We start from the raw sequence: 26,097 nt of genomic DNA, 5'->3' as shown, positions 1-26,097 counted from the left end.
GTTGGAAGGGACCTCGATGGCCTTCTAGTTCAATCCATACACGAAAGGAATCCCCACTACAACAGGCTCAACAAGTGGTCAGTCAATCCTGCTGGCCTAAAGATTGCAGCCTCTTAGCCTCTTCCATTTGGTGAAAACAGGAACAACATTTCAAGAAAGATCAGTTGTTGGCATTTTTTAGTCATGCCCGCCTCTTCATGACCCCTGCCCCACATCTTCCCTCTCTAACTAACTTCTTGTTGTTCAGTCCTTTCCAACTCTTAACCCCATTTGGGGTTTTCTTGGCAAATATACTCAAAAGGTTTGCCATTTCCTTCTCCAGCTCATTGTACAGATGAGGACACTGAGGCAAACAGGATGAAAAAAGTTGCTAGTGTCATAGTTTAGATTTGAACTCAGGTCTTTCCTGACTCTAGACCTAGGCAGTCCATTCACTGCATCACCACCTAGCTATCAAGAAGGAGCCCAACCTGCTAAAGAGTATCCAGAAGATATAGCCAGGGATACTCGCCAACAAGTGGCCATCTAACACTTGAATGGAACTCACTACCTTATGACATGGAACCTACTATCTTGATTCCCCTTTGGGACAGTTCCAGTGGAATCCCAAACCTGAGGCTTTTCCCTGTTCCCTGAAAGAACAGGAAGGATTCATTCTTTGATTTAAGGGTGTAAAACCCTCATTGTTCTCAGGGGAGTATCATCTACCAAGCGACGACAATTCTCCATCACAGCTTCTGGCGCCTAGTAGGTGCTTTATGAATTAGTGTTGAATTAAATCAAACTGAATGACAGATGCCAAAATAATCCTGGGGGCCACATTAGCCAGGTGTGCACCTGGGCTCATGCCAGCCCCTCCCCAAGTTTGTAGTGCAAGCTCCAAGCAAGCACTGGGTGATGGAATACAGTTTAAATCCAGGTGACAAATGTTTGGAAAAGAGTTCCAGCCCCAGGGAGTGGGTGCGGGGGTACCCCACAGGAGAGCACAGTTGGGGCTGGGGGAAAACCTAAAGAAGTTTGGCACTGGCTACATAAAAGGTGTGGCCAACATGGCCACGGGCCAAATGCTGGGAGTTTTTCAGATGTGGGCAGGGATTTCTTTGGAAGCCCTAGCCAGCTCCACAAAAATAACTTGCCAACATCCCTTCCCCCATACGCCACCCCCTTCCCATAAACCTATCTACACTGTCCCCTAGTCTTTCTTCCTTTGGTCCAAGTTTCTGAGAAAGAAGTAGCCAAGAAAAGTCCTTTCTTTGACCATCGTTTTTTCTTGTCTATGGGCTCCTTCCTTGGGGCCTCTGAGAAAGCCCAGATTTCTTGCCTCTGAGGCAGGGAGAGAACCAGGTAGCTACGGAGAGAAAGAAGGGAGAGGGGAAAAAGGGAGATAAAATCAGGCTAATAATATTGACTCCATCTATTTCCCACAGCAGGACTGTGAGGTTTCAAAAGAGAGAAAGAGATGAGGAAACATTGAAAACCTGCCAATGGGTATAGACCGGGGAGTCTTTAACTCAAGGTCTATGGATTTGTTTTTTGGGCTTGTTTTTTTATTTTGTATTTTGGTAGTTGGTTTTCAACATAATTGGTTTCCTTTGGAATAGTATGTATTTTATTTATGAGCTTAAAGACATATTCTGAGAAGAGGTCCACAGGCCTCCCCATTCAGCCCCAGGGATCCAGAACACAAAAGAGGTGAAGGACCCTTGTTCTGAAGAGGTTGATTGGATGTGAGTAAGCAAGCGGCCGTCCCTTCCCTGGCCTCATTTTCCTTACCTGTAAAAAGGAGAGAGCTTGAGCAGATGGTCTCCCATTTCCCTTCCAGATTGCCCTCATTGTCCCTTTTGTCAAGAGGACTTAAAAGAGGAGGGCAACAAAAGCTAGAGATACAAAAAACATAAATGGAGGAAAGCAGAGGCCTAACATCCTAACTTTCACTGTGAATGGATTAAATCGTCCAATAAAGAGAGGCCCATCTCAGACAAGAGAACAAAAGCATATTGCACTGGAAAGAAGCATCAGAAGAGTATAATGAAGACAGGAGCTCGGAACCCGACACACTCTGCATGTATGCACGAAGCAGGCGAATGTGTGCCAGTTTCTCTTAGGAATCAGGCATCACACACCATTTTCCTTAATCAGCCTTAGGATGGCAGGAAGGCAAGGATTCATCTTTTGCTGATGGGAAAACAAAGGTTGAAAGTTTCAGACTGGGAAGGGTCTCAGAGGCCATCGAATCCAACCCCGTCATTTGACAGAGGAGGAAACTGAGGCGTAGAGAGGGGAAATGATTTGCCCAGGGTCACACAAGTAGTCAACGTCAGGGGTGGGACTCAAACAAAGGTTTCCTTGAGCTTGTTCTGCTGTGATTGGCCCAGGATCCCATAGGTGATCAAATACTAGAGCCAGGTTCAAACCTAGATCTCAGCAAGGGTCTCCTGGCTTCCAGAGAGGTTCCCTGATCCCAGCTTGGGATCCAGAGCAGCTCTATCATGGACCGTGGCTCACAAACGCACTTACTTGAACTGGAACACAATGTAAATATGTGTGTGCGTGTTTGCTCATTCATTCACTCAATATTGACAAAGCACCTCCAGTGCAAGGCCCGGAGTGGAGCTAGAGTCACTGGCCCTTCCCAGGATACTCCTCCGGATCACTGTTATGCACACCCAGACAAAATATCTGTCCCCGATGGAAGCCCCTCACAGGCAGAGGGCCCCATCTGTCAAAAAGACATCCACTGGCATCCATATATGGTTTCTGTGTCCAGGACAATTTCCCATCCAACCAGGCCCAGAGAGGGGCACTGACTCACCCCAAATCACCCAACGAATGTATATGGGCCAGGGCAGAGGAAGGCCATGGGTGTGCCCTCGGTTGAGCCCATTGTTATATTTTTATCGTGAGCTCTTACACCTGAGAAATGGTCCAACACTATCAACCAGGGCTTCATTTATTGTATCATTCATTGTCTAGACTTCAGAAAGATGGCAAAAAGTTACTAAATTCCGATTCAACTTAAAAATGTGCTCAGCATCCATTTCTCCTGTGAGAGCCAGTTGTTAAACAGGTCTCCTGACTCCCGAACCCAAACTTTTTTCCTCCCTTCATTCTGCTTCTTCTCAAAAATCCCCAAGAGGAGTCTTAAACTATAGTATGCTTGCTCGCTCGCTCGCTCGCTCGCTCGGCCTTAGAAATTACGCTCCCAAGTGGAGAGATGGCATTACCACAGATGGGATAGTTGGAGAGTGGCAGAGTGGAATGATTTGGAGTTAGAAATCATGGCAAGGGTTAAAACCCCTTCTCTGTTACTTCCCAGCTACATAACTTTGGTTTTTATGAGACGGTGGAGATGAGGACAATAATATTTACTCTGCCTACTCCCCATGGGCGCTATGATGTTTCACATGAGAGAAAGGGACGGAAATACTTTGACTTACTTATTCTGTCGGTCTCTGTGTGGCCTTGGGCAAGTCACCTGACTGTGCTGGGCCTCAGTTTCTTTTTCTGTAAAATAAGAGGAGTAGACTCAATGACCTCTAAGGGAACAGCTGCTATTTAGACAGCACTTCCAGGTTTATGAGACACGTCACATCTATCTCACTTCATTTTCGCAACAACCCTTTGAGGTAGGTATTTTTATTATCCCCATTTTACAGATGAGAAAACTGAAGCTGAAAGAGGTTAAGAAACTTGCCCATCAGCATACAGCTAGTAAGCGTCTGAGGGTGGGATACAAAGACGGATCTTCTTGCCAGCAAACCCAACAACTCAATCCACTTCATGGTCGAGTCAAGACATCCTTCACATATGGTGATGTCATTGGTCGCCTTCGAAAATGAAAGATGGGCAGCTAGGTGGCTGGAGACAGGAAATCTTGGGTTCAAATCTGACCTCAGATACTTCCTAGCTGTGCGTCTGACCCTGAGCAAGTCACTTAACCCCCATTGCCTAAACCTTGCCACAATTTTGCCTTGCAACTGATATTTAGTATTGATTCTAGAACAGAAGGTAAAGGTTATTTTTTAAAAAAGAGGATGAACAACCCATTACACCCTGTTTCTCTTGAATAATGTATGATTTCTGTGACTAAATCACAATAGAAAAAAGGAGTGGCCTGGGAATCCAAGGACCTGGGTTCGAGTTTGTTCGCCTCTCTGAGTTTCAGTTTTCTCATCTGTAAAATGGACTCAATGGATGGCCTCTGAGGTTCCTTTCCACTTTCGTTTTATGATCCTGGGAAACAAGGCTGCAAGGTTGAATTGGATGGTACGGTTCAAAGTACAGGTGTTACTGGCAGCCATTGACACACATAATTGGGCGCTTAATCAGTGTTCTCAGCGCCAGTGATGCAGAGGATTTTTTGCTTTGAGAATGTAATAATCTTGAAAGGTAAATGTGGCAAAGCGAGTGTCCTCACACGTATGTCTCCAAAGGAGTTCTTGCTTTAACGGCAACCCTCTGAGGACAGACGGGGGGAGCAGAAAGAGCTCGGGATTTGTAACCAGAAGACTTGACTCTGGCACTTATTAGCTGGGTGACCTGGGACAGACACATTTCCCTCTCTGGGCATTCCTTGACTCGACTGAATCCTTCTGAGCTTGTCTTTGAACTCTGTGAACATTCTACCAGCTTTGACAGCCGGTGTTCTCAAGTCTGTTCCATCTCGGAAATTCCATATTCTAAGATACCTTTCAGCTCTAACATTCAATGTCCTACATTCAAAATTCTCGCCTCATTCTTCCTCTTTATTTTAAAATCTCTTCTAGCCCTAAAATAATCTGTCCAGTGTTCTAAGGCTCTTCCCAGCTCTAGATTCTAAGGTTCTCCGATCTCTGTTCTTCCCTGCTCCGCCATTCTGTGGTCTATGTTCTAATGTCCCTTCCTGCTCTAACATTCAATTCTATGTCCTACGGTTCTATCTTCTCTGGGCCTTTCCAGCACCGATATTTTCTAGTCTAAGATTCCTCCTGGTCCTGACATTCTCTGTTCTCTGTCCTAAGATCCTTTCCAGCAGGAAAGTCCAGTGATCATAGCTATGTGAGGCCCTGATCTGCTTGGGTCTCATGGGCCACCCCTTGTAGGGAGCTCCTTCGGGAAAGGCAGTAAGTACATGCCCCTGCACAGGCCCCAAGAGGGCCCTGCTGCCTGTATCGTACCAAGTTCTGCTCTGCTGAACTAAGGGTCGGATGGCTAGTCTCACAGTTGTCCATCCTCCTGTCCTCGCCCCCCCCCCAGCAGCTCCCCTACAGGGCAGGATGTTTCCCCATCCTGCTAAGCTTCCTGCTGCTTGGTGGGGCTTCCCCCTCCCCTCCCATCACTGGCCTAGCCTCTGCCCCTATGCCTCCCTCCCCCACCAGGGCATTTACAGGCTGCCAGCAACTGACTTATCTGTGGGGAAATCTTTGCCTCACCCTGCTGCCCCACCCAGCTGACAGCCTCCCCACAGCCCTGTGGTTTGGTCCCAAGCCCTGCCCTAGGCCGGGGAGCAATGGTGGGCAGGATTGTGGGCAAGAGCTGACTGCCTCATGGAGGTCTGAGTTGTCTGGTTATTCCTGGTGGTCGGGCCTATTGGTCCTCCCCATCTTGGGAAAGGACAAAAGATGGAAGGGGTAGATCAGTTCTTTTTTCAAAGTCTCCTTTCTTTCCACAGAGGCTATTGAAGGGAGGGCCAGTGAATTTGGCCTCTGGCCCCAAGTCCATAACCTAGATATGGCCCTTTGTAGTCAAAGAGTGAAGGTCATAGGATCATGTAAGGTCAGAATGGCAGGATGGGGAAGAACATTTAAAAAGAAAATAAAGAAGGCAGCCAGGTGGCTCCGTCAGTTGAGAGCCAGGCCCTGAGATGGAAGGTCCTGGGTTCCAATCTGGCCTCAGATACGTCCCAGCTGTGTGATCCTGGGCAAGTCACTTGACCCCCACTGCCTTAGAATCAATATATATTCTTGATTCTAAGGTAGAAGGTAAAGATTGAAAAAAAGAAAATAGGGTGTCACAACTTGGAAGGACCTCACAAGAACTGAGAAAGACCTTAGAACATGGACCAGAGAATGGTAGAGCAGGGATGGACCCTAGAACAGAGATCAAAGGATGTCAGACCTAGGAGAGACCTTAGAACATCTAATAGAGAATGTCTGAGGTGGACAGGACCATAAAACATAGAATATTAGAACTGGGAGGGAACTTGAAGAGCATCTAATTTAAATGTGGGGAAACTGAGACCCAAAGAGGTTAAGATGACTTACCAGAAGTAATGTGGGGGATTTGAAGTGGAGAGTAATAATAGGGCTAAGGACTCTGAAAAATCTTTATTCAAAGTTTTTAAAAGTTTATGAAGTCCCTGCAATATTCCAGGTACCATGATGGAATTGAGGAGAAAAAGATGAAAATGGGCATGGTCCCTGCTCTCAGGATGCTTACGTCCAAGAGCGAGTGTGTGACAAATACACTAACGGGTAATATACAAGATGATAGAGTATGGGAAGGACAAGGGGAAAATCCTGGCTAAATACTTGGGGGACACGGGAGGAGGAAAGAGTGCTTTCACAGCAGTGAGAGGGCTGGAAAAGGATGTGAGCAATTCATGGAGTCAACAAGAGATGTTTCAAGGAAGGGGTGGCATCTGAGTGGCACCTCTTGCTTGAGGGAAGAGAAGGATTTCAGCCATGAAATCCAGGAGGCAAGGACATTTCTTCCAAACATGGAAAGGCAGGAGAAAGTCTCGGCTGTTCTAGTTCACAAATCAGAATGCTGCATCAGAGGAGGGTCAATAAAATGAGGTAGGGAGGGGGGCGATTAGCAGTGAGGAATACAAGGGGATTGGACTCGGAGAGGAAGATGTAGAGCCCAGTGAGGAGAATGGGGGAGCTCCCTGAAGGGTGTGCAAAGGCAGGGTCATAAACCAAATCACGCCGTGTCAACGACTGGTAATGGGCTAAGGTTAAACTCTCCCAAGGAACATATTTCTATTTTAATGGAGATTCTTCTAGAAAAATGACTCCTTAACCCAATGGACTGACAGATGGATGTGATACAGCTGAGCTGCTTCCAATGGTCTCTGAATGACTGGGAGTGGGGACGGCACGCTTATCTAATTTGAAGATGGCACAGAGCTAGGAAGGCGAGCCGACACTGCCAAATGCCAGTCAGGAACCAAAAAGATCTTAGCCTAGAAAGGTGAGTGGAATACGGAGAAACAAAATTCAGCAGGGATCAACGTCTCTCCCTCGGATTCGAAAAGTCAACCGCCCAAGTACAGGATGGACGGCATAGGCATGGCTAGACAGCAGTTCACCTGAAAGAGATCTGAGGAATTTGGTGGCCTGCAAATTCGATCTGAGTCAGCAATGGGAAGAGACAGATGAGAAGACTAATATGTTTTTCATGGCATTTAATGCAATGGCTAGGGCAGCTAGGTGATGAAGTGGATAGAGCGCCAGGCCGGAAGTCAGAAAGACTCATCTTCCAAAGCTTAAATCTGGCTCCGGATGCTTATTAGCTGTGTGACCCTGGACAAGTCACTTAACTCTGTTGGCCTCAGTTTCCTCCTCTGTTAAATGATCTGGAAAAGGGAATGGAAAGTACCACTCTAGTATCTTTGCTAAGAAAACCCTAGATCTGGACACCAAGAGTCAGACACGAATGAAATGAATGAATGACAACAAAATGGCCAGGATAAGGGATATGATTGTCCCATTGCCCTGGCCAAGTGCCATCTGAAGTCTTGGGTTCAGTTCTGGGTACCACAGTTAAAGAAAGATGTTGATGAGGTGGCTAGTAGCCAGATGAGGGTACTAGGATGATGAAGGGCACTGATATCATGCCATATGAAGGTCAGCTGAAGGAATTGGGGGTGTTTAACCTGGAGAAGAAAAGACAGGGTCACCTGAGATCTGTCTCCTGTGAGAATCTGAAGGGCTGGTGTGTGGAAGAGAGGTCAGCCTTGTTCTGCTTGGCCCCAGAGGGCAGAACTAGAAACAATAAGGGGTTGGGAGAGGTAGGGGAGGAGGCAGATTTGGGTCCGATATCAGCAGAAACTGATAGCAAACTCTATCAGCTCTAGCTGTCCACAAGTAGAATGAGTTCTCTCTAGAGAAAGTGGATTTCTGGAGTTCTCAAATCAGAAACTAGATGAGTGGGATTCTGGTTCTGATTGGTTCTAGAGAGATTTGAGGGCAGATGGGGTCACCAGCACCCTACTCTTGCCATCTTGGAATGTTAGAAATGAGAAGGCCCTTCACGATTATCTCATCCAATCACTGCCTCTCCACAATTTTGCATATGGTGAAGTTGAGGCTAAGTTGTGTGTTCCTGCGTTTATCTGGCCCTGCCCAGGGAACTCCGAGGGTTATCCAAATCTTTGCTGTAGTCATCTCTTCCCCTCCAGATCATTCTCCCAAACTGGATCCTGGCCCTTCTTTTCTTCTTTTGTAAGGAATACAAAGCCGGAGGACCAATTGTCCTCTCCATCCCCCGCCAACACTCTCATCTGCATCCTGGGACTTCAGTACACACGTGAATGTCTTAAGGGGACATCTCCTTGTCAGGACATCTAACGTCCTCAATTTCTATGGTCCACCTCCTCACCCCTCCATGTCAGATACTCTCAGGAGGATCAGTTAGATCTCACCTTCACCTGCCACAAGGCTGCCTCCCTCCCGATCCTCTGAGCTCTGAAATTCCCCTCTGATCATGACCTCCTATCCGCCCTCTCTCCTCCTCTTCACCACTTTATGTTTTGGCCTCATTTTCTTGCCTTCATAGCGTGGACCCTAGAGATAATGGGTTCAGTTCTACTGTCCCATGTAGCTTTAAATCTCTTGGGTCTTGTCCTGTTGTCTCTCACACGCTGACAAATCCTGACTGTGCTGGAGTTGTCTTGAACCAACTGGAGGGCCAATTGTTCAATTCTCAGTGTGAGATTTGGGAATCTGCAAATACTCCCTATCACAGCTTGATTGATTGTTTTGTTGATTATCTAGACTTAAGAAAGTGATGGGAAAGATGTTAATCATTAAGATATTAAATGTGTAAGTGTCAGGTATACTTTTTTTTTGAAAGCCGGTTGTTAAACATTTACCAGCACACCCCTGGTTGCCCCTACAATCTGCCTTCTCAATTCCTACTCCAGAACTTTTAGATAAAGTCCCATAGTCACACCAATCTCAGCTGGGCCTTCACTAATGCCTGGAAAGTCCTTTTTATTGATTCTGACATTCCCTTTGTTGACTATTCTAAATTCTCTCTTTTCTCTTCAACCGACCCACTCTCTCAGCAGAGGGCCATGCATTCTTTCTTCTGAGAAAAATCAAGACTAGCCACTCTGAGCTCCCTCTTTTCTCTCCTACTCCACCACCTCCCCAAACTTCCTGACATCATCCCCCATTCTCTTTTCCTTCAGTCGCTCTCCTTGCCAAGGCCAAGCCTTTTGCTTGTGCCCTTGATTCCATCCCCTCCTGTCTCTTCCTGGAATTGCCCCTTTGAACATCTCTCTCCCCTTATCTACTGGCTCTTTCCTTGTTCCCTCACTCACTTGACCCTGAAGTTACCCTCCTCCAACTCTCATCAAACATTGCTCATTCCTTTCACCATCAAAACCCTGGAAGGAGAATTATGCCGCCTCTGCTTCACCTCGAATTCACTCTGGATCCCTTATAATCTAGAACTCAAGCAGTGGACTTCAATCACTGTCTCCTGAGTTACCAATAACTTCTTTTTAAAAAAATAGGCAATGGGGGTTAAGTGACTTGCCCAGGGTCACACAGCTAGGAAGTGTCTGAGGCCAGATTTGAACCTAACACCTCCCGTCTCTAGGCCTGGCTCTCAATCCACTGAACTACCCAGCTGCCCCCACCATCCTCTTAACTGCAGTCTCCATTTTCCTTTCCCTCTAACTTCTGACATGCCAACCACCCCTTCTTTCCTCAGCTTGCACGATGCTTCTCTCCTCGTTTTTCTCTTGCCTGACTGAGACTTCTCATTTTCCTTGGCCATAGTGTCACTGAGTTTGGGCCACTTCAAGCACTCGTGCTTTTCAAGGCTCTGTCCTGGGCCTTCTTCCCCTTCTTGGTCTCCAACTCTCTTTCAATCTCTTTTGTATCATGGGTCTCTTTGGTAGTCTAGGGAAGCCTTGTGGCTGGAGCCCTTCTGGGCATCGCATTTGTAAATAATCCAAGGAGATGCTCAATTTTGGTTAAAGGTTAGTAAAACTAAAGATATCTTTTTCCTTCCCTTCCAAGCTTGTGGACTCCTTTGCGGTTCATGGGCTCCAGGTTACGAACCTCTACTCTAAACATTCTTATTACTTTGCAGCTCCTTTGAATTCAGTGATCCCTTCTATGTAGATCCCTCAAAGATCTGTGTAGTCACAACTGGTTTCTCTCTTGAATTCCAGCCCTGCATGGTAAACATTGTCTCCCGGAGCAATGTCCCATTGGCAACTCGAACTCGATATATCCAAAATGGAATTCATTCTTCTCCCCTCTAAAATGTACCCTCCTTCAGACTTGTCTATTGCCATCGAGGGGGCCACAGAGTCCTAGTCACCTGGGTTTCTGGCTTCAGAGTCCTTCTTCCCTCTCTCTTACTCCACTCTGGCCACTCAGTAGTCAAGTCTTTCTCATTCCAACATCTCTTTTTTTAAATTAATTTATTTAGTCAATTTAGAACATTATTCCTTGGTTACGAGAATCATATTCTTTCCCTCCCTCCTCCCCCCACCTTTCCCGTTGCTGATATGCAATTCCACTGGGTATTACTTGTGTCCTTGATCAGAATCTATTTCCATGTTGTTGGTGTTTGTACTAGGGTGATCACTTAAGAGTCTCCATCCCCAATCATATCCATGTGATCAAGCCATTGTTTTTCTTCTGCATTTCTACTCCCACAGTTCTTTCTCTGGATGTGGATAGCATCTTTCTCATAAGTCCCTCAGAATTGTCCATTGCTGCTAGTAGAGAAGTCCATTACATTCGATTGTGCCACAGTGTATTAGTCTCTGTGTACAATGTTCTCCTGGTTCTGCTCCTCTCGCTCTGCATCACTTCCTGGAGGTCGTTCCAGTCTCCATGGAATTCCTCCACTTTATTATTCCTTTTAGCACAAGAGTATTCCATCACCAACAGATCCCACAATTTGTTCAGCCATTCCCCAATTGACGGGCATCCCCTCATTTTCCAATTTTTTGCCACCACAAAGAGCACAGCTATGTCATTCCAACATCTCTTGAGAAGCTCAGTTCCTCATTACCTCTCACTTGGACTATTACAGAAGCTCCCCGATATAGCTCTTTGCTTTTAGGCTCTCTTATCTCTCCAATGCATCCTTCACATATGTCAGGATAATCTTTTTTCATACCAGGATATTCTCCCTAAGGTACAGGTCTGATTGTTTTACTTCCCCACTCCAAAGTCCTCAATGGCTCCCTATGGCTTTTGCAATAAAATGCAACCCCTTCAACTTGGTATTGAAATCACTCCACGATCTGGGTGCCACCTTCCTTTTTAGATTCATTTCAAATGGTTCTTCACACGTTCCATGTTCTAGCCCAAGATTTCTCTTCTCTCTCTCACCTCCATGATTTCAAAAGGCTGTCCTCTGTCTGGAATATACATTTCTACCACATCTGTGCTCTCAGAAACTTTGTTATCATCTTTCAGGACTCAATTGACAGACCACCTCCTCTAGGGAGTCTACTCTGATTTCTTTCTCCCCCCTCCCCAAGTTGCTGCTCCTTCCCTTCTCAAACTACCTCTTATTCACTTTTTATGTACCAACTGAATCCTCCCAACAGACATCATAGAGTTCTAGAGGACAGGGACCACACCAGTTGTTTCTGACTCAGTAACCCCATTGCAAGCATTTGCATTCTTGTTGAGTACAGTAGTCAAAAGTTGATCACAGAGCTAGAACCAGAAGGAACCTCAATTCCAACCTGCCCATTTTACAGATGAGAGAACTGAGCCTTAGAAAGATGACTTACACGCCTAGGATACACGGCCAGTAAGTGTCTGAAGCAGAAATCCAGCCTAGGTCTTCCTGACTGTCAGGAAGTCTAACACTATCCACTAAGCCAAGTTGCTTCTCTGATAGGAGGGAATGTAGAAGAAAGCACTCCAAAAACATCTGAAAGCGCTCTAGAAATTCAAGGGATTACCACTGCTGAGCCTAAGCCTGGGCCTGGGCCTGGAGCAGTGACAGTCAGTTAAAAAGCATTTACAATGTGCCAAGCACTGAAAATACTACAAAGGCAAAAACACAGTCCTTGCCCTCAAGGAATTTACAATCAAAGGAGGAGGCTTGCAGAAAAACTAGGTCAATATACCATCCAGCCAGTGGGTAGGAAGCAGGAAGGTTATCTCAGAGGAGGCCTAGCAGTGCCCCCTTCAATACTACTCCTCCACTGATCCCTCGGAGGCTGGACATTAGGGGAGGAAGCATAATAGTGAGCTTTCCATTCGATAATTAGGATCCTCAAGACTACAACCTCCCCTGACACAAACACAGACACAGACACAGATATAGACACAGACACAGACAGACAGAAACACACACTCTCCCTCTCTCCCCTCCAGCCTCAGAACTAGTGTGGTCCACACCACCCACCCATACATCGGAAGCCTAGAGGCCTAGCTCAAGACTCTTCCAGCTGGAAGGGACCTCAGAGGTCATTTTGCCAGAAGACCTTTAGAGATGGGCTAGGGCAGTCCACTGTACCTGGGGACAGCTATCAGGGCTCAGAAGGTTTTCCTTAGATTAGAGGGAGTCTGAATCTGCTTCTTTGATGTCCACTTTTCTGCCCTGTGGGCCCCAGTCTCAATAATCCTAAATCTAAAGGTCCTTTCAAGTGAGGGCCCTTCAAATCCTTGAGGATAGCCAAGATGGTGGAAATTGTATCAGTCCCATGATCTGGCCCTGCCGGGACCCCTCAGAAGGCTGAGTGGTCTTCTCTGAATTTTCCCATATACCTAGATCAGAACCTCACAAATGTGGGATGGTGCAATGGCACTGTGGTCCAGCTATAAGGCTGGGCACTGGACTCTGCTACTTAATGGCTATGTGACCTAGGATCAAGTCACTTCCCCTCTCTGGGCCTGTTTCCCATACCGTTAAAAAGTGGTTTGGAATACATATGATCTTGAAAGTCCCTTCTAGCTCTGCCATTCTTTGAGAGGCAAGATGGTGCAAGTGAATAGGGCACCAGACCTGGAGCCAGGAGCACCTCGGTCCAAGTCTCACCTCAGACACATACTAACTGTGTGACCCTGGGTAAGTCACTTAACTTCTAAGTAACTCAGTTCCCTTCTTCACAGAAAAGAAAAGAGGGTGTTAGACTCAATGGCCTTTAAGATCCATCCCTTCCAGCTCAAAATCTATGATCTTATGAACTAATCTGATAGTATGGCATATTGGATAGCGGTGCTCTCAGCCAGGAAGATATGGGATCAAATCCTACCTCTAATAAGTACTGGTTCTGTGACTCCAGGAAGTAACTTAGCTTCTCAGTGCTCCCATTTAACTGCTCTAAGACTATCAATTGCAGAGAAAGTATAGACTTGTATTACTGAGAGGAGTTTTCTCATCTAATTCTCCCTACATCAATGAAATCTCCAAGTCCAGTTCCTGCTTCCATGATTTATTCTGACCAGAGAATTTCTCTGGCAAAACTAACGGTGACCAGGGCCCCGATGCCTAGAGGGATCACCCATGGTTCTCCTCATTGAGACAGGTCTTCCTCTCTGGCCACAAGGCTTTAGCCTGGCCTGCTCAGTGATCCAAGGAATGTCTCTTGAGTGACATCACAAAGCAGGCTGGACATCTCCCCCAAAGCATGTCCCTCCCCAGTCTTTGGTCATCCCGACCATGTGACCCTGGGCATGTCACTGAGTCTGTTTCAACTATAAAATGGGGATGGAAAGATTGGTAGCACCTGCAGAGCTCGGTGGAGATAGCGTGATAGTGTATGTAACATGTCTTCCAAACTCTAAAAGGGCTAAATAGGGATCAGCTATTGCTAGTGCACCAAGGGGCTGGGCCCTTGGGCCCTTCCATCAGTCAATGGACAAGCATTCACAAAGCACCTAAGAGAGGTTGTGAGTACCAAAAAGGGCTGGGCCGGGCTCTTGGGGAGCTTTCGTTCCCTCACTTTCTGGGCCAAGTTCCCCATCTGTAACATGAAGGGGCTGGCCTAGATTCGAAGGTCTTTTCCAGGTCTGGCATTCCACAGTTCTCTGCGAAGGCCAAATCAAATGCTCCAGGGGAGAGGGTGGGGTGTGGGTTCCGATGAACACAGTCCCAAAAGAAGAGAAGCCTCTCTGGCCTGCAAAGGTGAAGCCTTAACAGCTAGAACATCGTCAAGCAGCAGGAGAGGGCAAGCTAGTTACTAGATACAGTGGGGGAATAATAGGTCTAGGGAATGCCCGACCTGCAAGAAGCAATCTGGGCTAAATAACAGAAGCCACTTCCCCAGAGGGCTGAAGAAATTCGGGGAGGCTTCATACCTGGGCGCCCCTGGGAGCTAGAGCCTCAATAGGAAGAATCTGAGGCTGGAGAAACTGGGAGCCCAAGCTGGGGGGCTGGGAGAGCATGTCCTTCCCGTTGCTTCCAAGAACAGCCTCTCGGAATGTCCACCCACCATTGAGGCCATATTTGTTGGTTTATTTCTTTGTTCATCTATCAATTTGTCGGTCCCTTGTCTATCTCTACTTATTAGGGGAGAGACGTGTTTAGACAAGATATAGTCCTTGCCCTCATGGAGCTCACAGCACAGTGGAAGCAGAAGATCTGAACACACAGAAATGGATCCTACCCACAACAGGCATCATGATACAGTGGAAAGGCTGCAGGCCCTGGAATCAGAAGACCTGGGTTCAGATTTTACCTCTCCCGTTCACTAGCTTTGTGACATTAGGCAAGTCATATGTTCTCTGGGCCTCAGGCACTTCCTCTGGAAAATGGAGGTCCCTGAGGTCCCTTCCAGGCCAGTGATGAGGGGGAGGGACCTCCGTGAAGGGGAAAGTCATTCATTACCAACAGATGGAAATAAGAAAAGGGTCAGAGAGCTGGAAAGGATCTTAGAGAGTGTCCTAGCCAACCCTCTCATTTTAGAGATAAGGAAACTGAGGCCCATAGAGATTAAGGTGCCTTTGCCCCAAACCACACACAGAGAAAGTAGCAGACGCTTTAGATAGAAGGTGCCATTGGGGTTGGGTTCAAAAGAATAGAGAGGAGTTTACCAGACAAAGAGTGGGAGAGAAGGCGTTCGAGGAATACTGAATAGCCAGAGCAAACGTACAGAGATGGGAAAGTACAGGGTGTGTTTGGCAGGAAGAAAATAGATCCTTTTGGCTGAAGCGGAGTGGGTGGAGGAGTTTAACAGGAGAGAACACTGGAATGAGTTGTGGCACTAGATTACTGAGAGCCTTGAATGCCAGGCAGAGAAATGTGAACTTTTACTAGGAAGGCAATAGGGAGCCACTGGTGATTTTTGAGCAAAAGCATTACATAACCAGGTTGATATCCAATAAAAGATACTCTGGGAATTGGATGGTGGAGAGAATAGAAGCAGGAAGGGGGGTTGCAGTAGTCCAGATGGTTAGTAATGAGAAGCCTCTACTGGGTGGGTGGGGAAGTGGGAATAGAGAAAAAGGGATGGATGAAAAAGGCAATGCAAATGTGCAATTGATAAGACTCAGTGATTGATTAGATAGAAGAGGTGATGTAGGTAGAGGAAAGGATCCAAGATCCTGGAAGGTTGTGAACTTGGAAGAGCTCTAGGTTTGCACCTTCCTCATAGACTTGTCCTGTGATCCAGTGGATTTGGTCGCCTAGCATCATCGGCGACCCTATGCTGCTTCCTGCCTCAAGAGTCCATTTCTCGGACACCAAAATTCTGCCAGTGGTGCCCTACAGCCATGGAGCATGGGGCACCACGGCCCCATGGAGAGCCGCAATACCAGGTCACCCAAAGGACGATGATGGGGAAACTCATCACGAGGATGAGTGGCCAAAAATTAACCAGCCGTTACTTTCTCCCAAGAGTCAGTGCCAAAGCCATCACTATCCAGATGAGTGAGTGCCCGGGAAGAAGACCCACAGCTTGGAGAGTTCTCCTATGGTGGGTTTCTCAAGAACTTGGACGAGAATTACAGGAGATAAGAAGACACGGATGGATTTTTGGAGAAGACATCCACAGCAGTAAGATGACAGATTCACTGAAATAGCGCTATTACCACCCCACTCCACCCCCCAACAGACTTTGAGCTCCATTTGGTCAGGCCCTCAGTTTATCTAAGCGGCATCTGCACTGGGGCCCAGCCCAGAGTTCTGCACATAGTAGGCACTTGATAAATGGTTGTTAAATGAATTCTATAAGCTTTGTGTAGACTTTATCAACTCCGACCTGGAATGTCCCCACAGCCTGGCCACAAAGACTCTGTCTCCTCTTCCATTGGGGCCACCCACCCACCCACCCACTCCAGGAAGCCTTCTCCAGTGAAAACAATCGGGTGATGGAGTGGCCTTTCTCCAGTCCCCCTCCCTTCTGACCCTTACCATCATCCAAACCACAAATACTAAGCTCCATACGTGATGTAAATATTGTTTTCCTCCCAGGGCCATCTGGCATGTTAGCTCTTGACCTGCCATGGAGCCGAGTATATGTCTTGCCCTTGCCTTGCTGCGGCTTCTGCCACTGATTTCAGACCCCCCCCCCAGGGTGGGGGCCAGGCCTGTCCTGCTTTCCTTGAAAGAGTAGGACCCTGTGCATGTTGGCACCTAATTAGATAGGGTCACTCTCTGGACAGACTCCTCCAGGCCAGCTGGGCAGCCTTTGCTCAGGAGGCCAGGCCCCTGGGAAGTGGTCAAGGGCATTCTGGGAAAAGGGTGGGTTCTCCTCCAGGACCCTGGGCAGATGTTTCAGGTCATGAATTCAGGGGATTAGTTGTCCAGCCTCCTGTCCTCTCTATCCACTGAACCACCTAGCTGCCCCCCAGCAAAGAACTTTACGTTTGTTATTTCATTTGATCCCCTCAACCACCCTGGAAGGTAGGTACTATTTATTGTTATCCCCATCTTACAGATGAGGAAACTGAGGCAAACAAAGGTTAAGTAACTTGTCCAGGATTACACAGCTAGTAAGTATCTGAGACTGGATTTGAACTCGGGCCTTTGCGATTCCCAAGTCCACAATGCTCTATTCATTGGATCAAGCCTAGCATTAGCCTCTTTCACGGCCACTGTGGGCAAAGAATGCCAAAGCTGCCCAGGATCTTGTAGATCATTGGGCTTAAAGCTCTCCATTTCACAGAGGAGAGAAGTTAAACCTGGGAGGGGGAGGCCTCTGGATTGTAGTTTGGTTCTTCTAACTCCCAAACCAGTGATTTCTCCTCCACCGGGGAGCGAGGACTAGCCCAGAGATGGGCGGAACAAGGTGTGGGTGAAGTGCCAGTTGCCTCCTAGCCTTGTTAAATGGTGCCCAGGAGTAAATGATCAAGAAAATAATGCATGCCCGAGGAGGCTGTGGCCTGTTTAATAATGACCTAATGACAGTGGTGAGAGCGACAACAGAGGCGAGGATGAGGGGATGAAGATGGATGCCTTAGCACAAATGATGCACGAGGAAGAGGCTATTCACTATTCCTTCCACTCAGCTCCTGTCTCCATCCCCCTCCAAAGACACAGGAGATGGCAACAGCTCTCATTGCCCAAGTACTTTATGGTTTACAAAGCACCTTCTTCCCGATGACCTCACGAATGGGGTACAATTTCCATTTTACAGGTCAGGAAACTGAGGCTCATGGAGGGGAAGGGACTCTGCCCAGGGCCACACAGCGAGGAAATTTAGGAAACAAGATGGAAAGCCTCCCATTTCATATGTGCTCTTTGTGCTAGAAGGCTTTTCCAGTGTAATATGCTAATGGATAAGAGACTTAGCAATGACTGTGGAGGACAAAGGAGAATGTTAAGGGCTCCAGATGTCTCTTGGATTAGGGGAAGAAGCACTGGATTTGGGGTTCGAATCCCCACCCTGTCAGTTATTATTTACGTGCCCTCCAGCAAGCCCTTCTCCCTGGGTCTTACTTGGGTGGGAGTAGCCTTTCTTGGTGTCCTGGAGGGAGCGGCCTATTTCAGACCTCAGTCACCGGAGGATGCCAGCTGGGAGTCCTCTTAGGATCTGGCATCTGTTCTCAGAAACCCCCCTCAAAAGGCCCAGCAGAGGAAAGTTCAGGACAAAGGTGTGCAGAACCTTTAACATTCTCCGAAAAGGTCCTCAGTGGGTGAGGCCACCCTGGGTTCCCCATTCCCTCATCTATGGGAGTGGAGGGAGGGAAGATGACGATGATCTGGACTAAAGCCAGAACAGTGCATGCACATGAAGCAGCCAACCTAGAACGCCTACTCCACAGTTAAGTTCTTCATTCGTTTTTCAGTTGTGTCCGAATCTTTGTGACCCCATTTGGGGTTTCCTTGGCAGAGACACTACAGTGGTTTGTCATTTCTCCAACTCATTTGATAGATGAGGAAACTGAGGCCAACACGGTAAAGTGACTTGTTCAAGGTCATACAGTTAATAAGTGTCTGAAGTCAGATTTAAACTGAGGAAGATGAGTCTTCTGGACTCCAGGTCTGGCACTCTATCCAGTGTACCGCCTAGCTGCCCTGTGTGTAGCTCCCACAGAAGGGTGCTACAAAAGAAACCCAAGGGGCAGCCTCAGCTTTTAACTAGCTCCCTGCCTGTAGACACATGTGCTAAGCCCCATAAGCTCCCTGAGCTGGGCAACCATAGGATAGAGAGCTGGCAAGGCCATTAGCAGTCACTTAGCCCAACCTCCATCTAGTTACAAAGGGGGAAACTGAGGCCCAGAGAAGGGAAGGGACTTCAGTTTAGAGAATGACAAAGCTGGAAGGGACCTCAGAGATGATCTAGTCTAACCTCTTTGTATTTCAGAGAAAGCAACTGAGGCCCAAGGAGATTGTGATTTGTCCAAGGATGCATAGAGGATTACAGCTCTGGAGCTGGAAGGGACCTCAAAGGTCCTCTAATCCCACTCCTTCACTTTATAGAGGAAGAAACTGAGGCCCAAGGAGCTTGCCCAAGGTCTCCCAACTGGTGAGGAGCAAATCCAGGGTTCCAATGGGAATCCTTTACCTCCAAGCCCATCACACCATACTCTCCTCAATGACTTTCCTTTTCTGTATCCTCCAGACCCTCACATCATGGATTATAGGGGGAAAATGACTTTAGAAGGCAGCTAATCCCAATCCCTAAAATTATGGCAGAGGAAACTGAGGCCCAGAGACTTGCTCTAGGGCACATTACAAGGCTGGATTTGAACCCAGGTCCACTGCCTAGAGAAAGGCAAGAGAAGCATGAACCCTCTCCCAGGATTCTGGCCTTAGCTCTGATTGGGGCACTCCCAGAGGGAGGGCCGGCTTATCCTCATCCTCCTGGAAAGTTCATTCTGGCCTCCATGGATTTATCAAGGTTTTTTGAGAGGGCTTCTGTGCTTAGCCCAGATTGCCTCTTGGGAGCAAGGAGACCCATGGATGTTAGCACCCATTCAGTAAAGTAGGAGCGGTCTTGGTTTTAATTGGTCCTTAAGTCTGCCCCACCCCCACCCTGTTCCCGTCCAGGCACCTTGTGATTTCTTTCCCCTCCTCCTGGCTTCATCTTTGCAAGCATAAGAGGCTTCTCTTTTGGGCCCGGAGCCCTCCAACATTCTAACTGGCCTGCTCTGAGAGCTGGGACATGCCTGCCTCCTGGTGGCAAAGGGATGGGGGGCACTCAGGGTGGCGGAGGGGGCCACAAAATGAAAACCCCAAACTAATCATTCCAAACGGGTCCCGAGACAACCAGGGAGCAGGGGGCGGGTTTCCTGGCTCTGTCCACTCATTGTCTGTCTGGGGGAGCTCAGGATGGGTGTCAGGGGGTCCTCTCTATCCATTCTGGAGGGTGTGTGTGTTGGGGGGGGCAGGCCACTCTGACATGACTCAGATTTGTCTCAGTGGTGGGGAAGGGTTTGCACTGTACCTTGCGCTTTTGGGGGGATGGGGAGCCCCAACGAGAGGGATGGTAGGGGGAGGGAAGGCCTAAAAACTTTATCCTTGCTCTCAGCTCAGGAGATTCAGCTGGAACCCTCTCCAGGCCTCAGTTTCTCCATCTATAAAATCATGAGGTCAGCCTGCTTGTTCTCCAGGGATCCTTCATGGCTTGAGACAGACCTTGTTCCTTGTCCCAGCAGGCAACTCAGTCAGCTGGGGTGAGAGGCCCAGGGCTCAAACCGCAGCAGCAGCCAGCGGCCGGGGTGAGAGGCCCAGGGCTGGGCCCCTGCCTGCTCAGGGGTGGATGCTAATTGCTAGAGCAGCCGAGCAAACACAGGGCCTTCATGGGGGGAATGCCAGACATAGCTGCAAACAAGCCACTCCTTCAGCTCCCAGCAGGTCAGGGCGGCCTAGAAGCTGCAGCCTGAACCCAGTAGAAGTCTCCCCCTTCCTCTGCCCAGGAACCCAGTCCCCAGCCCCCGAGGGAGGCCTGGAAGTCCTCCCAATGGCCAGGACACTTTGGCCAGAGGGGCACTTGGGGATTTATGGCCTGACTTTGTCCAGAGTTCACATGCACTTGGAGATGGAGCCGTGGGGCAGGGGATGTTCTTGGGCCCACCCAAAGCCACAGATTCCTGAGGGCAGGACCCCAACCCGCCTGGAGAGGGTCCTGAGGCCAGAGCTTCTGCACTCCCCAAGGCTGGAGATTCCCCAAGGGCAGTCACAGAGTCTGCGAGAGCTCAGGCCATCATGGAAGACCCAGGTGCCTCACCACTTCCCATCCAGGTCTCTGTGCTCCTCCGCCCCAAACCCAGCGTTTCCTCAGGGCAAGGCCCTGGTGGCCCCTCTCAGCTCCTCCCTGGGCCTCCCTAGATGCTGATTCCGCACCCCCCCCTCCCCCCCCCCCCCCCCCCCCGTGCCTGAGGCGCGGGACAAGAGGAATGGGAGCTGGAAGGAGCGCCTCCCACTGGCCGGTCTGGCCTGGTCTCAGGCATGCCTCTATGGCCGCCGTCCCCCCCCCCCCCCCTTCTGAGGCCCTCACAGCCTGGAATCAAGGAGTCCAAGGTTAACTGTTCCTCCCCACTTTAAGAGCTAATTAAAATGATTAGCCTCAGCGAACTGTCAAACATTAACCAGGAGAAGCTGCAGGATGAGCCAGGCCTGTCTTGAGCGAAGGGATGAGGGCCTCGGCGGGATGGCGGGAGGGCGGCACCTAGGGGGCGTAGTAGCAAGTGGGGGATATGGGGAGGACTCTGGAGGTGGCTTCCCCGTCGGCCGCCGCAAGTGAGGAAGAGGCCAGGCGCCCATGGGCTGAGGGCCAGAAAAGCGGTGCCGACTACCAGTGCGAATAGCTCCTATCCCATCAAGGAACCTCAGTTTCAGTCCTTGTAAAACGGGGGAAATGACTGAGAGGAGCGCTTAAGTCTCTTCTGGAGAGCAACGCGCTGGGAAGGGCTTTTGTGGAAACAAAGTCCTGGAGAAATGACGCTCAAATAGTTCCAGAGAAGTCTATGAAGGAACCCTCCAATTTCTGTTAGCAAAGGCCCCCGCCTTCCCCGGGCCAAGTTCAGGCCCACTAGCCCAACCCCCCCACTCGGGTTGGCTCCCCCAAAGTTCGGCCCGCTATCCCCCTCCGCTTCGGGCCTGCTTCCACCCCCTCCCCCGAGCTCGGTCGGTTAGCCACTCTACGCGGGTCGGCAGCCTGGGGTTGGGGGACCCCTCCATCTCCGGTATTGGCACTGGGGAGGGGCCAGCTCTTCCTTCCATGGTCAGACGCCCACGGTCCCTGGGTGGGTGGGGGGGGGTGCCTGTTTTGGCTGGGGTCCGGAGCCGATGCGGCAGTGTGCCACCGGGGCTGCAGCCCGAATCGCGATTCTGGGGACTTTAATTGAGTCCCCTACGGTGCCCCGCGCCTCAGTTTCCCCGTCTGTAAAACAAGGGACTTGGCCTTGATGATCCCTGAGCTCCCTTCCAGCTCTCTAGCAGGGTCCCGGGGTTCCAGGCGGGGAAGGAGGGGTTTGGCTGGAGTTTAAACGCCCTACTGTCCCCCCAAAGCAGGTGAGGTGCCTTGACTTCTGTCCTGAAAACCCAGCTCTCGTGGCGGCGGCGGCGGCGGCGGCGGCGGGCTGGGGAGCGGCAGGGCAGGGCAGGGACGGGACGGGACGGGTCGGGCGGGGTGCCCACAGGCATGCCCACCACAGATGCCCACCTCCGGGCCGGTGCCCATTTTCCAGTCCCGGCGGTCCGGCTGTTCTCTCCCTCTCCCCCCAGCCCAGGAGCTCTCCCCGCTCCCTCTGCCCCCTCCTCCGTCCCTCCGCTCCCCTCCCGGGGCGGCCCAGGACGTACCTCTGGCAGCTGGGGCTCCTGCTGCAGGACCATGGTCCGGTCCGAGCCGTGCTGCGCGGTGGGAGGCTTGGGCGTGGGGGCTGCAGGGGAAGGCTGGCCTCACCCCCTCCCCCCACCCCCGGGAGGCTCAGTCGGGAAAGGAGAACAGCAAAGAAAACTGGGGACAGCCCAAAAGGAGAACTACAACTCACTGGTGAGCAGCCTCTGCCTCCTCCCCCTCTGACTCACCTCCTGGCCCCGGCGGGCGGGCGGGCGGGCCAGGGTGAGGCGCAGCCCAGCCGCCACTGGCTACTCCGAGGGCAGTATGCAAATATCAGGTGAGCCGGGGGCGCCCCGCCCGGGAAAACGAAGGAGGAGGAGGGGAAACCCGCTGAGACCCGGAGACGGAGAGGAAGAGCCCGAGCCCGAGGCGCAGAGATGCAGGCATGCATGCATGCCTAGGAGAGGGAGGTAGAGACCCGGAGCCGAGAGAGGGAGAAGACCCCCAGGAGCCCGTAGGGCCGGGCGGGGGGGAGACCTGGACAGACAGAAAGGGGAAAGAGATCGAGGACAGAGCCCGGCCCCTGGAGCCGCGGAAGAAGGCAGGAGTTAGCCCCGGCTCGCCCGTGGGACCCAGAGAGAGAGTTGGGAGAAAACAGGGGCGGGGGTCACAGCAGAGAGACCGGGAGAGCACCGAGTGGCCCGGGGGGAGGAGCTGGCTACGTACGAGAGAGCACTGGCTGGGAGCAGGAAGGAAGCCCAGAGTTCCTCCGGCCCTGGAAGAGGCCAGGCTGGGCCTCCCTGCCTCCGATTCTCTCTCCGATGGCCTTGGCCTGACAGAGTAGAGAAGAGGCTAGGGGCTGGGGTTCCCAGGCTACTTGGGTCTTATCTAAGTCATGTACACATGAGATACCCAGCTTCTGCCTTTCACTAGCTGGGGGCCCAGGGGCAGGTTCCTTGTCCTCTCTGAGCCTCAATTTACCATTCTGTAAAACAAGGAGCTCTGATTAAATGGCTCTCTCAGCTTTGACGTGATCTACATTCGTGGTCCCCATCCAGGCTGAATGCCCAGGGCTCATCATGAAGGGACTCCCCTTCCTCCACCTCCAGCCCAGACCTTCCTTCTCCCTGCGGGAGAAGAGCAGCTCTGGACTCAGAAAACCCCCAACAAGCAGAGTCCCCTCAGGAGAAATGAGAGCTTTAGCTCTTCCTTTTTCTCTCCTCCCTTAAGATTGACTCTGGCTCCCACCACCAACTCCCCTTCGATGCCCTCTGTGTTCCAGCCATACTGGTCCAGTGGTTCCCCAACTCAACATTCCATCACCTACCTCTGTGCACAGGCAGTCTCTATACCTGGAACCAGACCCCTTCTGCCTGGGGAAAGCCTTCTCTGCCTTCAAGGCCCAGCTCAGATGCCACCTCCTCCAGGAAGCCTCCTCTACATTTCCCCAGAAGGGCAAGAGATCTCTCTTCCAGTTGCTCCTCGTCTTTTTCCCGGGCTGTTATCTTTGCTCACTTCACACTCTCAAATGACAGACAGATAGAGTATATGTATCCACAATAGAAACGTTAGCTATTGTTATCACTCTCCTACATCCTGCCTGTTGCGGATGTGTCCTCCCCTCTTACCAGATTTTAAGCTCTGAGATGGTTTCATTTTGGCATCTCTGGCATGCTTACATAAAATAGAAAAAAAAAAGCCTCAATGTTTACCACACACAGCCCTCCATTTCCCATCTCCAGGGCTTTGCCCTGGCTGTGTCCCCTATGCCTTGAGTGTATTCCCTCCTCTCTTCATCCAGGTTTCCTTCCAGACTCAGCTCAAGGGACAACTTCTACATGAAGCCTGGGCTGACCCTCCCCCTGACCCCCTGCAGCCCCAGCTACTAGTACCTTCCTCCTAACTACCTTGTAGTCATTTATTTTGTATATATACTGCATAGACTTATATGTGCTCTTGTAGTCTTCCCTGGTAGAATGTAAGCCTTGCAAGGGCAGGAACTGCTTCGTCATTTTTCTTGGTATCCCCAGTGCCTAGCACCATGAGAGTGTTTCTTGATAAATGATTGTCCACTGATTCTTTGGCTTGGTTCCTAGTGGCTTCAGCCCTGAAGAAGATCTTGCCCTTAGGAAGCTCACAGTGTCGATTAGAAGTGGCACCAACACAGACCACTCACTGTATCACACAATAATACAGACAAAGACAGTACAGAAGGGGCTAAAGAAAGTGATTTGGGAGGTCTGAGGGCTGGCCACCTAGTTAATGTCTGACAAATCGAATTAACTTTGGGCCCCCAGTTGTTTTTTCTCCACCTTCCAACATCTACCATTGCCTTTGTTTTCTCTTTCCCTTTCTTTTCTGCATCAAAGCCCGATCTCAGGAGAGGATCTGAAACTCATTAAGATTGACATGCACTTGTCTGAGAAGTCTTCACCCATTACTTTTCTAAGGGCAAGGGAGATTTTGTATTTTAATAAGTACCAAAGTCTTGAGTCAAAAAATGAGTATCTAATGGTGAAATCTAAATGGTGAAATAATGGCAAGCTAGACAGGAGCTTTATTGATTTTGGAGGGAAGGCATCACTCAGTAAATTCCTATCACAGAGGTTCCTAAGACAGGCTTCATTTTAGAAAAGTAGCTGCCCCTATTCACTGGGTAACAGTGAGAAAAAGGCTCTATTTCCTTTGTCAAATGACTTATTCAAGGTCACATGGATGGTGTTGGTAGTTGAACCCAAACACTGACTGACTCAAGATCCAGCACTGGTGTAGTGGAATGAGTGCTTGATCTGTGGGCAGGGGAGAACCAGACTCAAATCTCCTTCCTAGCAAATGGACCCCAGGCTGAGACTCACAGGGTGGTTCAGAGACTCAAAGAAGAGAATCTATGTTAAGTAATGTCAATTCGGTATTATATAATCCCACCTTCTGCATCAGTGGGAATTGGAACAAGTGCATGCGTGTGTCTGGGAGTTGGTGGGGAGGGAAGTACCAGGTGCAAATCTATGACCTGAAAATGTGCATCTGGGAATCTGTGTGCAGGTGGCGGGCCTCCTTCCTTTCTATAGAGAGGTGGGAGCCAACAGGTAGCCAATGCTGCAGATGCTACCATAGAATGGATTGCCTGGTCCAGTTCTTTGGTGGAATTGTTTTTCATTTGTTACAAGGGGATGTTCCATTTAATCAGTGCTGGTGGGGCGGGGGAGTATATATCCTGAAATGACTACAATGTAAAAACCAAAAAGAACAAAAAAATCCAACGAAACGGAATCTGCGTGGCTCCTAGAGGGGGCCTGCTTGCTTGTCTGTCTGTCTGTCCGACCTTTGCTGCTGAATTGAGCCCACATCTTCTGGCTTGGGGAAGCTGAAAATCAAGGGGAAGTGGTGGATGGGAGGGAGGGAGAGGAAGGCTGGGCTAAGGGAGTGACAGGGAAAGGGAAGAGAAGGACAAAGGGAAGTTAAAGCAAGAGAAGAGAGGGGCAGCCAGGGATGAAACTGAAACTGATATAGTGACTAGTAGATGACAGAAACCTGGCAGTGGCTCAAGACTCCCATGTCTCCCATGGACAACCCGCCCAAATGACAAGCCAACCTGTGATCCCCACCTTCGTTTGGCGATGGCTACTTTGGGCCGAGGCAGGGTGTCTCCAGAAGCCTGGAGTGAGTTAGGACATCATAACTCCCTAACAGCTAATCCAAAAGTACAGGTCCATTTCTTTGATTACTCTTCCTTC

The 26,097-nt window shown here is 49.6% G+C and overlaps 1 protein-coding gene across 5 annotated transcripts in view; it reads right to left on the bottom strand.

The window, feature by feature from the left end:
• Positions 1-23,901, bottom strand: part of ELF4 (E74 like ETS transcription factor 4) — a 59,345-nt gene extending 35,444 nt beyond the window's left edge. For 2 of the 5 annotated variants that reach the window (XM_007507161.2, XM_007507164.2), the window contains exons 1-2: positions 22,384-22,599; positions 3,438-3,504 (exon numbers count right to left, since the gene is read on the bottom strand). The gene's annotated coding sequence lies outside the window, so the exon portion shown is untranslated. Of the gene's footprint in view, positions 1-3,437; positions 3,505-22,383; positions 22,600-23,690 lie in introns of those variants that run through there. The other 3 variants (XM_056809551.1, XM_007507163.3, XM_007507162.2) reach the window with 3 other exon arrangements.
• Between the last annotated feature and the right edge of the window lie 2,196 nt (positions 23,902-26,097).

The sequence above is a fragment of the Monodelphis domestica genome, chromosome X (genome assembly GCF_027887165.1).
Source record: "Monodelphis domestica isolate mMonDom1 chromosome X, mMonDom1.pri, whole genome shotgun sequence".
Lineage (NCBI taxonomy): Eukaryota > Metazoa > Chordata > Mammalia > Didelphimorphia > Didelphidae > Monodelphis > Monodelphis domestica.
The sequence above is the reverse complement of the archived record's forward strand: the minus strand, read 5'-3'. Positions and strand labels throughout refer to the sequence as shown.